Source organism: Macrotis lagotis, chromosome 1 (assembly GCF_037893015.1).
Source record: "Macrotis lagotis isolate mMagLag1 chromosome 1, bilby.v1.9.chrom.fasta, whole genome shotgun sequence".
In the NCBI taxonomy this organism is placed as follows: Eukaryota; Metazoa; Chordata; class Mammalia; order Peramelemorphia; family Peramelidae; genus Macrotis; species Macrotis lagotis.
Window position 1 is genome coordinate 171,533,773 of NC_133658.1, and position 15,354 is coordinate 171,549,126.

General features: G+C 37.4%; 1 long non-coding RNA gene across 9 annotated transcripts in view; it reads left to right on the top strand.

Annotated features, from left to right (window-relative positions):
- LOC141504412 (uncharacterized) overlaps positions 1 to 15,354 on the top strand; it is a 135,483-nt gene that overhangs the window by 111,921 nt on the left and 8,208 nt on the right. For 8 of the 9 annotated variants that reach the window (XR_012473358.1, XR_012473354.1, XR_012473359.1 and 5 more), the window contains 2 exons: positions 6,975 to 7,562; positions 11,138 to 11,222. This is a non-coding gene — a long non-coding RNA (uncharacterized LOC141504412). Of the gene's footprint in view, positions 1 to 6,974; positions 7,563 to 11,137; positions 11,223 to 13,524; positions 13,570 to 15,354 lie in introns of all 9 variants that reach the window. The other variant, XR_012473356.1, reaches the window with a different exon arrangement.

Below are 15,354 nucleotides of genomic sequence, written 5' to 3' on the forward strand. Positions count from 1 at the left end.
TCACTTTGACAAAAGTATGGATGATGGACAGGAGTGATGAGAAACTTGAGGCAGGGAGACTGTTAAAATAACAAGCAAGAAGTAATGATGGTATCAATTGAATTGATAGTTGTATGAATCAGAGATAAGGGGTCTTATGCAAGAGATGTTGCATCCAAAAGTCAAAATAGCATATGCAATGAGAGAGAGAGAGAGAGAGAGAAAGTCCAATATAATAACAAGGTTACAGCCAAGGGAGATCAGAAGGATGGCTATACCTTTGATAAAAGTAGGGATATTTAGAAGAGGTGAGGGACTGAGGAAGAGAAAAGTTTAGTTTGGGACAAATCACCTTATTCCTTGTATATATATATGTATATAAACCTCCCCCAATCCTCTTGAGGGTAGGTATACATTCTATTTTTTTGTTTTTGTTTTTTGTATCCTCAGGGCCTAAGACAGGACCTGGCCCATGAGGCATTTAAAAAATTCTTGTTGATGAATTGATGCTACTCTCCTTCATGTACTCATCTCTAGACAAGTTGCCTTACTCACTATTCCCTGATCTTCTACTGTTTTCAACTGCGAAGAAAATTGTAGGCATGGAGAGAAGGAGAAAGAAAGGATTAAGATGGAAGAGTATTTACATTAAGTTATCTTATGCCAGGATAACTTATCCTCTTCAACATCTTTAAAGGTGGATTTTTGCAAATGTCTTTTTTTTTTTTTGCAAAAAGACTCTAAGAAGGAACTCATTTTTTTTTAGTTTTTTTGCAAGGCAATGGGGTTAAATGGCTTGCCCAAGGCCACACAGCTAGGTAATTATTAAATGTCTGAGACAGGATTTGAACCCAGGTACTCCTGACTCCAGGGCCAGTGCTTTATCCACTGCACCACCTAGCTGCCCCCATGAACTCAATATTTTCTAAGGCAACCCCTTGCATTTTGGGAAAAAATCTCAGTTAGATGAAGGCTAAGAGCCTGTCTCATCCAACTTAAACCTGAATAAGAATTAGTTACCATTGAAAGGGAGTTGAATTTGGAGTCAGAAGACATCCAAATTCACCTCAGATGTTTATTACCTAAATCACTAAATTTCTCTGGACCTCAGATTCCTCAACTATAAAATTAGGGGTCCTTGAGATCCTTTACAGCTCTTTACAGGAGGGTCAACCTCCTTCACACTCAAACTTATCTACTAGCTACTTCCCTAACTCAAAATCTCATCTTCCAGTTCTGAGTCTTTGTACAACTGGTCCCCAGGCTGGGAGGTTCCCCCTCACCCTCACCTCTGCCTCTTGGAATCCCCCCAGTTTCCTTCCAGCCTCAGATCAAATGCTACCAAGAGGAAGCCTTTCATGATGCCCTCCCATCATTAGTCAAATCACCTTTATCTCTGAAATCCACTCATACTCACTTATTTGTAAACACTATAGAATGTGAGCTCCTCATGAACGAACTATTTCTTATCTTTTGTTTTTTCCCCCATCTTTGTACTCCAGAATCTATCCCTGTGTCTGGAAGATAGTAGGCATGAACAAACATACTTTGAATCTGACTTTTATTGAATCTATTGCTTCCCCTGCCCGACCCACCCTGCCAGCTCTCCTCTTGCTGATTTGATTTCCAGCTGGGCTGTAAGGAATGTTGCCCAGATGTTGCATTCCTATTTGGTTTTTCCTACTTTGTCTTAAGGCAGAATCTGCAGCCCAAATAACCACCTCTTTCTGTGGAAATTTCACTAAATGAGACAGCTCTCAGCTTTCCCTTGGTTTCTCACTGGCCTCCCTCCTTCCCAATTTGCTTCCAGTAGCTTACCTTATTTAACCTTCTTCAACAAAGGCAGATGGATCTTGGAATCAAGGTTGCTCCCCTCTAACAACTCTTCTATTCAGTGCCTACCCCCACTCTCACCCTCATGCTAAAGCCCCCTTTTTTCAATCTTTGCTCTTTATCTCCAGACACCCCTTCAGATGGACCCCTCTTTGCTCCTTCTTCTAGGTGATTGTGTACTCATTATTCCCCTACCATCTCCTCTCCAGAAGATTGTAATCCAGATGGGAGGATTGTTTGATAATGAAGTTGCCTTGGTGGGTGGCAGCAGGAGTGATTAGAAGAAGAGCCAAGGAAATGAAATGATTTCTGTCTTAAAGGACTTGGCAGGACTTGATATTCTTTTTCAGAGATTCAATTCAATAGACCTACTATGTAGAGGGTTAGAGGAAGCATGGAATAGTCCATAGAAAGCCAGCCTTTGGACTAGAAAGACCAGAGTTCACATATCCCTTCTGACACACAGGCTTTTTAATTTTGACCATAAGATTATGCATTACAATAATAGCAATAGTTAACATTGATATAGTGCTACTATGCTCTAGGTACTATGCTAAACACTTTATGAGTATTGTATCATTTTATCTTCAGAGAAAAAGTGTGGGAAGTAAGTGCTATTATTATCCTTATTTTACGGGTAAAGATACTGAGGCTAACAGAGATTAGATGACTTCCCAGGGTCACACCCCTAGGAAGTGTCTGAAGCTCATTCTTGACTTGAAACCTGACTTTCCCCTCCATTGTGCCACCTACATTGGTCATGTGAGGCAAGATGGGTGGCATAAGATTCCTGATCTGAAGTCAGGAAGACAAGTTCAAATCCTGTTTTAGAAGCTTTACTAGCTAAGTGACCTTGTACAAGTCACTTACCTTCTCTGCCTTAGTTTCTTCATCTATAAATTGTAAATAATAATATCTATTTCACAGGGTTGTTATAAGAATCAAATTTAAATTTTATATCTATCTATCTATCTATATATTTGTGAATATTATAGAATGTCAGCTCCTCATAAACAGGGACTATTTCTTATCTTTTCTTTTTTCCCCATCTTTATACTCCAGAATCTATCCCTGTGTCTGGAAGATAGGCATATATACATATATATATATAATATATATATATGTAAATCTTTGTAGACCTTGAAATGCAATATAAATGTTAACTGTTATTATGGGTACTTCCTCAAAGGGAGCTCCCTAGATGAATGAATTTTAAGCTGGATTCTTAGGGGGGAAAAAAAATCAAGCCCCAAAACAAACAAACCAGAGCCAGTCCCTGTTCTCAAGGAGCACATGGGAGATTAAAATCTATATATAAGCAAATAAATAGAAAGGATAGAGTAATTTCAAGCAGGGGAGAGTGCTAATCTCTTGGAGCAGGTGATTCTTAAGCTGTTCTTTTATTTGTTTTTTAAACATTCTTTTCTTTTTAAATTTTAAATTTAAATTTGTAAATTCATAAATTCTCTTTCTCCTACCTCTCCCGCCACCGACTGAGAAGTCAAGTAATATCAATCATACATGTGAAATCATGCAAAACATATTTCCATATTAGTTATGTCACAAAAAATAAAAAAATAAAAAAAATTATACTTTGGTTTGTTCTCAGAGTTCATCAGTTCCCTCTTTGGAGCAGTAGATAGCATTTTTTCATCATGAGTCCTTTGGAATTATCTTAGATCACTGTATTGATCAGAGTTGTTGAGGCTTTCACAGTTGATTTTTGTTACAATATTGATATCCCTGAAACAATGATTGTCTAGTTCTTCATACTTCCCTATACATCATGATATTCATATAGGTTTTGCCATGTTTTTTTTCTGAAATTTCCTTCTTCATTTCTTATAATACAATATTCTATCACAATCATATGCCACATTATGTTTAGCTATTCTCCAACTGATGAGTATTCCATCAATTTCCAATTCTTTGCCATCACAAAAAGAGCTGCTTTAAATATGCCTTTCTTTCTTTCTTCTTTCTTTCTTCTTTCTTTCTTCCTTCCTTCCTTCCTTCCTTCCTTCCTTCCTTCCTTCCTTCCTTCCTTCCTTCTTTCCTTCTCTCTCTCTCTCTCTCTCTCTCTCTCTCTCTCTCTCTCTCTCTCTCTCTTTTCTTTCTTCCTTTCTCCCTTTCTCCCTTCCTTCCTTTCTTTTTCTCTTTTATCTCTCTGGGTCACAGATCTAGTAGTGGTATGGGTATATATATATAGCCCTTTGGACATAGTTCCAAATTATTCTCCAGGATAACTGGCAATTTCATTACTCTACCAATAATTTATTGGTAGACCTTTTTTCCCCTTATCCTCTCTAGCATTTATCATTCCTAATAGGTATAATGTGGTTATTTTAATTTGCATTTCTTTAATCAATAGTGATTTAGAGCACTTTTTCATTTGACTATAGATAGCTTTGATTTCTTCTGAAACCTGTCTGCTCATATCATTTGACTATTTGTCAACTGGAGAATGGCTCTTATTTTCCAAATTTGACTCGATTTCCTTAACACAAAACTTTCTATACATTCATTGTTTATGGTACCTTTTTTTTTTTAGCACAATGGTGTTTAACTATCTCTTTTAATTACATCTATTTTTGCTTTTGTTTGTCTGAGATCAGGATTGCTACCCCTGCCCTTTTTTCTTAACTTCACCTGAACCATAACAGATTCTGTTCAGTTCTTTATTTTACCTCGATGTGTGTCTTCCTGTTTCATTTCTGTCTCTTAAATACAACATGTTGTTGATTCTGGTTTCTAATCCATTCTGCCATCTGCTTCTATTTTATGGATGAGCTCATCCCATTCACATTTACAATTATGATTTCTAATTGTGAATTTCCCTCCATCCTATTTTCTTGTTTTTGTCTCTTTCTCTTTTCATCCTGTCTCTCTTTAAAAGTCTGTTTTGTTTCTAACTATTGACTCTCTTAACCTGTCCTTCCTCCTTTTCTTTTATCACATTATTCCCCTTCTATTTCTGTATTGGGTAAGATTGATTTTTATACTCCCTCCTATGAGGGTGAGGTTCAAGCATTGCATTACCCCTCCCCTTCCTCATTTCCCTCTCCACTATAGAAACTCTTCCTTCAGTACTCATATTGTATGAGAAATTTTTTTTCATTCTACCTCTCCTTTCTTCTTTCTCCCTTCTCCCATGCTTCCCTCTTTTTCATCCTTTCATTTTTTCAGATAAATCCAACATAATTGACTTATACTCATGCCCTCGTCTGTTTAGAGTCTTTCTAACAGCTCTAAATAATGATAAAGTTCTTAAAAGTTACATGTATAATCTTCCCATTCAGGAATGTAAAGTTTAATTTTATTGAGACTTTTATGAATCCTCTTTCATTTTACCTTTTAAGGCTTCTCTTGAATCTTGTGTTTGAATGCAAAAATTTCCATTCAGTTCTGGTCTTTTCATCAGGAATGTTTGAAAGTCTTCCATTTTATAAAATACCCTTTTTTTCTCCTTAAAGAAAGATTATATTCAGTTTTGCTGTTGTTATTCTTAGTAGTAATCCTGGCTCCTTTGCTTTCTGAAATATCATATTACAAGCCCTCTACTCCTTCATGAGGAAGCTGCTAAATCTTGTGTGATCCTTACTCCTGAATTTTTTTTCCTTTTTCCAGTGCCAGCAAAGGGCATCTTGTAATCTCTTTCTGATCCCTTCTGTTAGTCTGTTTCTGGACAGAGAGCTCCCAAAGTTGCTGGTGCTATAGCAGTTGCCTCCAAAGCCCACCACAGCTGTTAGTGTACTCATTTAAGCCCCTACTTGGGTATTAGCTCTCTTACTGACCCATTAAGTTGTCTTAGTCTGGAAAAATATCTCATTTTTGTTGGTAGCCTCTTCAAAATTTGATTTGAGGAGTTATTTTATTTTATTATTTATTTTTTATTGATATTTTATTTTTCCAGTTATATGTTATAAAATTTTTTCAACCTTCATCCACTTGTATATTTATGTTACACGATTTTCTTCTTCCTTCTCCCTCCCTCCTCTCAGTAGTGAACAGTCTAATGGACATAGTACATGAACATTTGTGTTTAATATGTTTTTAATTAATCATTTTTGTGGATGAGGAATTAGGACTAAGGGAAAAGAAAGAAAACCATGGGATAGGAAGGAAAAGCAAGAGAAATTTTTAAGAAGTAGAGTTCATTCAGATTCTGTTTTTGTTTTTGTTTTGTTTGTTTGTTTGTTTTTCCCCTCTGGATGTGAATGATGTTTTCCATAACAGGTATCCTAGGGTCATCCTAGCTCTCTGAACTTCTGAGAGGAGCTGCATCCATCATAGTTGATCAACTCACAATGTTGTTGTTAATGTATACATTGTTGTCTTGATTCTGTTCCCTTTGCTCAGCATCGGTTTGGGTAATTCTTTTCATGCTTCTCTAGAGTCCAATCATTAATGGGTTTTTTATAGAGCAATAGTATTCCATAACATTCATATACCATAACTTGTTCAACCATTCCCCAATTGATGGTCATCTCATAAGCTTTCAATTATTTGCCATTACAAAAAGAGCTGCTACAAATATTTTGAAACACATGGGACTTTTCCCATTTTTTATGATTTTTTTCTGGGTATAGGCCTAGAATTGGAATTGCTGGGTCAAAGGGTATGAACAGTTTTGTTGCTCTTTGACATAGTTCCATATTGCTCTCCAGAAAGGGTGAATCCATTTACAACTTGAGGAGTTATTTTGAAGGGAATATTGGACAGTCCATTTGGATTGTTACCTATTCTGCCATCTTGACTCCACCCTTGAGCCAGACTTTGGGAAAAACTAGGGATTTTATGAGATAGAGGTGAGGAGGGAGTGCATTCCATAAGCAAGCACTTGTGCAAAGGTATGGGGTAGAGGGTGGGTGGGAGATTAAGAGACTATCTGAACCAAAACAATATTTTAGGATCATTGGATTTCAAACTAGAAGGCTCCTTATTGATAAAGTTCAGTTTTTTTAAAATAACTGAATATGATTCAGCAATTTGCTCCATATCATACAGGACAGAAAGTAACAAAACTGTAATTCAAACCAGGCTATTTGATACCATTATATCTCAGCTATCTCTTTGATAATATAAAATTATGGATATGTCCATGACTTCCTTGTTAGAAATTCATAAACATGTTGTTCCCAATTTCCTTGTTCTTCTGACAGACTGGAGGAAGTTCCAGACTTTGAAGGATCCATGAAGGTGAGGAAAGGAGGAGGAGAGGAAGATAAGAAAAGGTTCAAAAGAAATTAAGATCTTGGTGTCAAATATTTTAGAGGCACAACCTAAGTTTCTGGAAAAAAGCAAGAAAAGAAAATGGAGCAGGCAGCTGGTGAATATGGACAAAATTTTTGTTGCTGATCACCCCAGTCCACTGCTTGTTCAAAAATGCTTTGGAAATCATTTGACTCCTCAAAACTGAGCCAAAAGCCACTAAACAATTTAATCCCTTTGTCAAAACTTTCCTTCTTTCCTCAAATACTGAATTAAGAAAGTTCTATATCTGGGGAAAATAAATAAATAAATATAAAATCAAAGCAAAAATAGCCTTGTCCCCTGGCCCTTGCCAATTTCTCATTTCCTCCTTTGAGAGGCCTTCTCCACTACAGCTTCCCCTGGAGAATGAGGAGGGCAGTTAGAACAATGTGATCAGAGCAGCCAGCCGGAGGTTCCTGGGGAAGCACAGCTGGGCACATATTTTTGGCCCCCAAAGAAATGCCTGGGAGCAAAATAATTTTCCAAGTTTCAGAAACGTAAGTGTCAACAAAAGTTTTGTTGCTCTCTCTTGCTTGGAGACATTCAGAAGAGCTGTTGCAAATTCAGAACACACATGCACCTCCAGGCCAAAATTTTCAGACGATGGGAACATCAGACACACCCACCTGACCCATTTTCAAACCCCACCTCCCATAGACCAGCCCTAATTCTTCATGTTTTCATTGGAGGATCTCCTAACAATCTGAGAACATGGAAGACAACCATCCAACTTGTTTCTCTCATCTTTCCACTCCTTGCTTAGCATCCCCATTTCATTTGGATTAGGATTTTTGAGAGAGAGAGAGAGAGAGAGAGAGAGAGAGAGAGAGAGAGACCGACCTGTTTATTTACTTTTATGTTACAAAAATCAGCACTTTTTCTGCATTTCATTGCAGTGACTGTTATTAAAAACCAAATTCATCACCCTCATAAAACTGACTTCCCTTTCTGACTCCCTTATTCTGTCTGAAGCATCATCATTTTCGCAGTACTCTGGGTCTTAACTCTGCATAAATCCTTGTTTACTTCATCTCCCATAATCCCTACATTCAAGCAATCAGCATGTCCTGGTGACTCTGAAGGCAAAGTCTATTTCCTTCCATACCAATGTGGTCATTGCCTATATTAACACTATATCCTATTAAGTGGTGCTCTTGCCTTGAAGCCATTCATTAGATAGATCAATATCAGATTAATCTGAAGAAAATGTCCCAAGTGATATCTATCCCTGTATGTTTCTTTGCTCAGCAACTTGCTGCTTCTCACCACGCTCATCCCCTCTACTTATTCCAAACTCCAAGTATTTGCTGAGTTGATTTTATATATATATATATATATATATATGTATGTATATATAATATACATATATTATATATATAAAATACTGTGTTGGACAACAGGAGGTCATATAAAAGCAACTTGTTCTCTAAGAGCTTAAAATTCAGTTGGGAGAGAGATTTTATATATGCAGACACACAAACATACATATAAATAAATATACATGTGTTTATTTTGTTCAGTCATTTTTCAGTTGTGTTTGCCTCTTTGTGACCCTATTAAGCCAAATAACCCTCATCAGAGAGCAAAGTAGAATTGAAGTAGCTCAAATGAATTGTGAGATGCTCAAGTTTAGAGACCCATCCCAAGTATTTACATGAACTATTTGTGCCCCACCTGTAGTAGAGCATTCTAAGCTCATAGTAGTCTGATCAGTCACAGTTGGACACACTGAAACCTGTCTCTTAACATAGCGATGTCATTTTGGTCCTTTTCAGTAAAGAAGAACAAGAACTATTAAACCTAATTGGCTTAAATAAAAGAGGAAGGATCAGGTGATAGGAGGTCTCCTTGGCATCAGGGAACAAATGGAGCAACATTAAGAAGTTGTAATCAGAGGTGGAGAGTACCAAGTTTCAGATTTATGGAATAATAATCATAGATATGGAACTGAGAATAACTTTGGACATAATTTATTCTAACATAATTTTATAATTAAGGAGACTGAGGCACAAAGTCACATAACTAAATTCAATGTTCTTTCCTTTACAGCACCTATTATGTATAAAGTAGAATGTTATATACTGGGGAGATATAAAAGTTAAATTAGATACGATCTCTGTCCTCATGGAGATTATGATCTATTAGGAGAAACGAAAAACAGATAAATATTATATCTCTTGCAATCTAGTTTCCATTTTCACTATTCTTCTGAAACAGTAATCTCAAAAGTTACCAAAGATCTCTTTATCTCCAAATCAAATATTTCTCCCTATCTTCATCCTCCTTAATTTTGCTACAACTTTTGACAACTCTTTCTTCTTAATAACAATTTTTTTAGCTATTGTGTTACTTTATTATTGTAGCCTGACTCCTACCTTTCAAACCACTCCCTCAATATCTCTTTTGTCGGCTCCTCACCCCACTTTTTTCCTTTTAGATGTAGATATTTTTCTTACTTAGCCTTAATCACTGAATGGATGTTGCCTCAGTCATATGGTCAAGGTATCCCACTGCATCTGAGGCCATTTCCACTCATACTGCTCCATATCTGGCCACTGGACCCAGATGACTCTAGAGGAGAGAGTGAGTCTGTTGTCTTTGTAACCCTTTACATACTTTAAATCATCTTAACTAACATTTCACACAGTTAACCCAGAATGTGATTATAGTTTGATAAAAACTCTTCTAATCATTTTCAAACACACTGATATATATCTAGGTCTTTTTTCTTTGTGAAGTTGATTTTTTTTTAATCCATATAAAAAATTTTACCATTTATGCTTATTAAATTTCATTTCCTTTTATAGGATGCCCCAAAATGTTTAGTGCAATTCTAGGCCTTTAAAAACTGGAAACTGCACAGAAGACTTTTGGGATACCCTTTGTTTGATCCAGTTTTCTAACTGGAGTTAGAAAATTTGAGTCCTAAATCTGTCCTAATTCTGTCCTTCAGTGTGTTACTCTAGTCCTCATTTATGCAAACTCAGCATCTCAATGAGAACTTGTGAAAACTCTAGATGCATGAATGTGTGGATGAATGGATAAATAGATGGAACAAATATCCAACTGGACAGAGGTTCAAGGTTCAATAGTACAGTGTAGTAAAGAGTTCTATAAAGTTGGAAGATTTGGATCTAATCGTCATCTCGCCATTTACTAGTAATGTGACCTTAGACAAGTCATTTAACCTAAGTCTTCATTTCTTTATCTGTAAAATGGAGATAATAATTCTTATATTATCTATCTCATGAGAGGGAACATGGTGAATAGAATGTTGGATCTGGGGTGAGGAAGACACAACTGTTCATCTTTGAATAACTTAACTACTCTGAGCCCCAGGTAAGAGACTCAGACTCTCTGTTATAGACAGGCTGCAATCTGAGAGTTCCAAAACTAAGGAAGTCCCAGTTCTCCTGCTTATGATTCCTCTGCTTCACAGGTTGCTATAAAGATCAAAAGGCATAATATTTGCATAGTACTTTATAAATATGTAGATGAGATACAACAAGGTCAATTCTGTCACCATCCTGAAACAATGGATTGATGGTTTTTGGTCTTCATGGAAGCCTTTAGGGGGAACAATCCTTTCCCTGCTAGGGATGATTTTTACAACACTCTTGGGAGACTGAGAGAAGCAGATATACTGACAATACTTCACAGTAGCTGAGGCAAAGAGTATAGAGAGCAATGACCTCTCTTATCCAAATAATGCCTATGCAGGGGACCAGAAGCTAGGTTGCTGACCTCTACCCCACAGGACACAATGGGGAATGGAATGGGACTGCAAGGCAGAAATCAGAGGCATATTCCCATTCTCGAGGAAGAGATGATGTGGACTCCAGCTTGGGTTTGGGAGGAAAGGATGAGTGAAAGCCTCCTCATAAGCCTCTCATTTAGTATCCTTGAAAGGAAGGTGTAGAAGCTCTTTTCATGCTTAGGCTTGTATTGTACTGGCTTCATCCCAGAAAGCAGGGTCTTTAGGTTTTAAGGATTAAGATAACTGCTGGCTTGGGAATCACCATTATTAAGATATACACAGTTGTTTATATTAATAACAACTTCTATCTTTAAGTGTGAAAAAATGTTTCCCTCATGGCAATCCCATGAAGCAGAACAAATGGAACTCTAAGACACTGATGAATCTGCATTTCATTCAGGTGAGTATTCCTTCTAGCAATTCAGGCCTTAGACCTCATACCTGCCCATTCATTGCCCCTCTTATTCACATTTTTACCTGGAAAAGAGTATGAACAAAGATCCATAGGGAAAATGAGTCAGATGGGGCAGCTAGGTGGCGCAGTGGATAAAGCATCGGCCCTGGAGTCAGGAGGTACTGAGTTCAAATCCGATCTCAGACACTTAATAATTACCTAGCAGTGTGGCCTTGGGCAAGCCACGTAACCCCGTTTGCCTTGCAAAACAAACAAAAAAAAGTAAAGAAAAAAAAAAGAAAATGAGTCAGAAATAAACAGAAACTTAGCTGACTGGAGGTTATTACTGAATCCATCCCTTTGCTTCCAGGAAGGTTATCCTCCCCCAACTCTATATCCCCTCATTACTTAAGATTTATATTTTCCCCTGTTAATAAAATTGCTTGGCAAATGTTCTTCATTAATTGTTTGAAATAGGCTCCTCAACTCTACCCAGTTTTTAAAATCCAAGTACAAGGCTGTGTTCATAATATGTGCTCTGAAATTGTGTTGTTATTGCTCATTCATTTCAGTCATGTCCTGCTCTTCATGACTTCATTAGGGGTTTTCTTAGCAAAGAAGCTAGGGTGGTGTGTCATTTTTTTCTCCAGCTCAGTTGACAAATGAGGAAACTGAGGCAAACTGGGTTAAGTGACTTTCCCAGGGTCATATAATTAGTAAGTCTCTGGGCCTAGAATTTGAATTCAGGTCTTCCTGACTACATCTATCTGCTACCTCAAAATATTAGTTTTAGATCATTTTAGATAGATATGCTCTAGATAGCTATAAGATGAGAAAAAGCAAGTAAAAAGCAAATAAAAGATAAAGTAATGAAAGTAAAGGAGAAAATAAAATAAAAGAAAAATAAAGTGATTTTCTCAGAATCAGTCAAAAAGTTTAGAATGAAGCCAGGCCTAACACCTGAGAAATCAAATCCAGTTATTTCCATTTTCCTACCTTGGTCTGTTCCAGGACCTGGAACATCCACAATACTTTGGAAGAGTTCTCTTTCTCTCCCATGATGTTCCCTTGGGGGAATCAAACAATCAATCAACAAGCATATATTAAGCACCTACTGTATACTTGAACTCTACTAAGTGCTAGGGATACAAAAGAAGGCAAAGACAGCTCCTGCCTCAAGGAGCTTACATTCTAATGGAAGAGACAACTTGTAATATATATAATATACATGTCTATGTATATTATATATATATGTATATAATGCATGTATATATACACACATACACACATATAGATGAAGAAACTGCACCCAGTTAATTCCTTTTCAACCCTACAGGGAACTAACCTGTTGATGTTGTGAAGCCACCTGTACTCAGCTGCACAGCTGGTGTATCAGGAGCAAGTTGTGAAATCTCCGGTAACAGGTTCTGTCCACCAGCTGCAAGCACAGCCCTGGTGCCTGTAGTGTTATACTGGATAAAAGCAGCAGGTCCCAAAAGGCAAATCTGTGGAGGCAAAGCTGCTATTTGGTAATTGCAGAGAGCAATAGAATTGGTGACTAGGGTACTATTAACAAGTGTCTTATAGGGTGCATATATGGCCTAGGGCCCATTTCCATTATGGGGCTTGTGGGTAGCAGAGAAAGTAAAAGCAGCTCCTTTTGCCGGTAAGCCCTCTCTCTTGCCACTGACTCTGTATTGTAACTCCCTACCCTGTCTGCTGTCTTTCTAACAGCTGGAACAGCAAGAATGGTCCTATCTAGTAGAGGGGGTTTACAAGAGATACTTAACCTGAAGAAGAGCCTTTCCTATTACTGTCTCCAGCAATAGCCCCATTCAATCAAAGACTATCACATCCCCTATTTCTACCCTGTGAGCCAACAGCAAAATCCCATTACTGAGGTACCCACTACCCAATTCACCTCCTGCCTAAATTGAAACCTACACAAATTTTGTCCTTTTGTCCTTTCAGAGTCTCTGCTCAAACTAGTGGGTGAACAGAATAAACTCTCGCTGGCTCCTAAATTTATAGTAAAGGGTTTGGTCAGGGGTTTTGATTCTGGTTCTGATTCTGATTTGTGGTGGCACCCACAGGCTTCATTAAAGAACATTTAAAGGATGGAAAAGAAAGGGAAAGAAAGGGAAGAGAAGGGAAGAGAAGGGAAAGGGAGGGGAGGGAAAGGGAAAGAAGAGGAGGGAGGGGAAGAGTTCACCAGCTGGTCTTGCTCCTTGGACATCTGTACCCTAAGATAACTGAATTCAGAGTGGATTTATTTTTATTTACCTTAACATATGTTCTTATGTTACAGCGTCCTTGAATTTGGGATGAAAACATCTTGCTTAATGGTTTAATGGTAATAGACTTCTATGAATTTTTATCACAGCAACAATAATAACTAATTTGTACATGTCATGAATGTATGAAAGAAGAGCATTTATTAAGCACTTAATACAAGTAACTTATTACAAGTATTTCAACTACAAATACAAAAGAGATAACTTTTTCCTTCAAGGAACCCATATTCAAATGAGAGAGCTGACACAGAGGACCTGGGGCTGGGGAAAGTAGTCATGATCTGAAAAGTCACAGAAATATTAAATGGAACAATAGGGAAATCCATTGACATGTTCTTTGCTGAGGCAATGGTAGTGTTGCTTTGATTACATTTTCCAGAACAAGAGGTTTTAAGTAGGGGAAATTTAGGAGGATGAGTTTGTTTGTTTGTTTTTTTAGATTTTGCAAGGCAATAGGGTTAAGTGGCTTGTCCAAGGCCACACAGTGGCCTTAAGTGTCTGAGGCCGGATTTGAACTCAGGTACTACTGACTCCAGGTCCAGTGTTCTATCCACTGAGCCACCTAGCCACCCCAGGGGGATGAGTTTTGACTTAAATATATTGAATTTAGCTGACTTTGGAACCTATTTGGAAATACATTATAGATAGAAGTGTTTGGGACCAGAACTCAGAAAAGAGACTGAATGTATACATCTGGAGGTCATAGATTCATAAAGTATCCAGAGCTAGAAGGGACCTCAGAGTTCATCTAGCCCACACTTCTTTCTCTCTTCTTTCAGCTTTCCAAGGGATAGGTTTATTGTCCCAGATGCAAGTGATGTAGCTGATAATTTCTTATAGGCTCCTGAGCATTGGCTAAAGCTCCAGCTCATATAAATACAAACTTGTCTGGTCCAAAGTCTAGAAGAGGGGACAGAGGGAGCATCTCAAACTCCTAAGGTGTTTAGAGTGAGAGAAAGGGATTTGAGCTCAATGTTTGTTTCTGTGCTAAGAAAACCTAGGTTGAAAGTTGTTCTAAAGAATATAAGCTAGAATTAGAGATTTTCTTAGAACTTTGTAGGAAGAAGAGATTTTTTAGATTATCTAATACAGACCTGTCATTTTATAAGTGAGGGAGCTAAGCCTGAGAGAGGTATTACAGAGTACTTAGTGGTTAGATAGAACACTGGCTCAAGAGTGAAATGTTCCTCACTTTTGCAATCCAATCAATTCCCTCAAATACCCACCCAAATCTGAAACAGGATCAAAGATTTAAAACCCTAGAAGACCTCAGAAGTCATCTAGTCCAACTCTCCCTTTTTATAGATCTTTTTTATTAATCTATTTATTTGTTTGCTTTTTCATTCATTCATTTATTTATTCAGTCATCCATTTTTATTTATCCATCCATTTATTTATCTGCTTGTTCATTTGTTTGCTTGTTTATTTGTTCATTTCATTCATTCATTTATTTTTTTTCCCTTTTCTGTATTCCCAATACAGAGTCTGACATATGGTAAGCATTTAATAAATACTTATTTACTTGGTAAGTTTTTCTCAGAACTTCCATTTTGATTAACGGTCCAAACCAGTCATCTCTCATTTCCCTTTTAGCTCTGCTTTGGACTTTGCCATCAGCTCCCTTCTCACCCTAGATCATCCTCTGTCTCTATGCCTTATTGGAAATTCTCCCACATTTTGAAGAAAGGCCAAGATCAGTCATTCTTGACTGACAAGAAACCAAGGACAAGAGAAATTAAGCAATTTGTCCAAAATTTCACAGCCGAGGCATGGTAGAAAGATCCAAACTCACGTCCTCTTGACTGCAAACTCAACACTCTTTCCCCTAAGTCATTTGCTTTTCT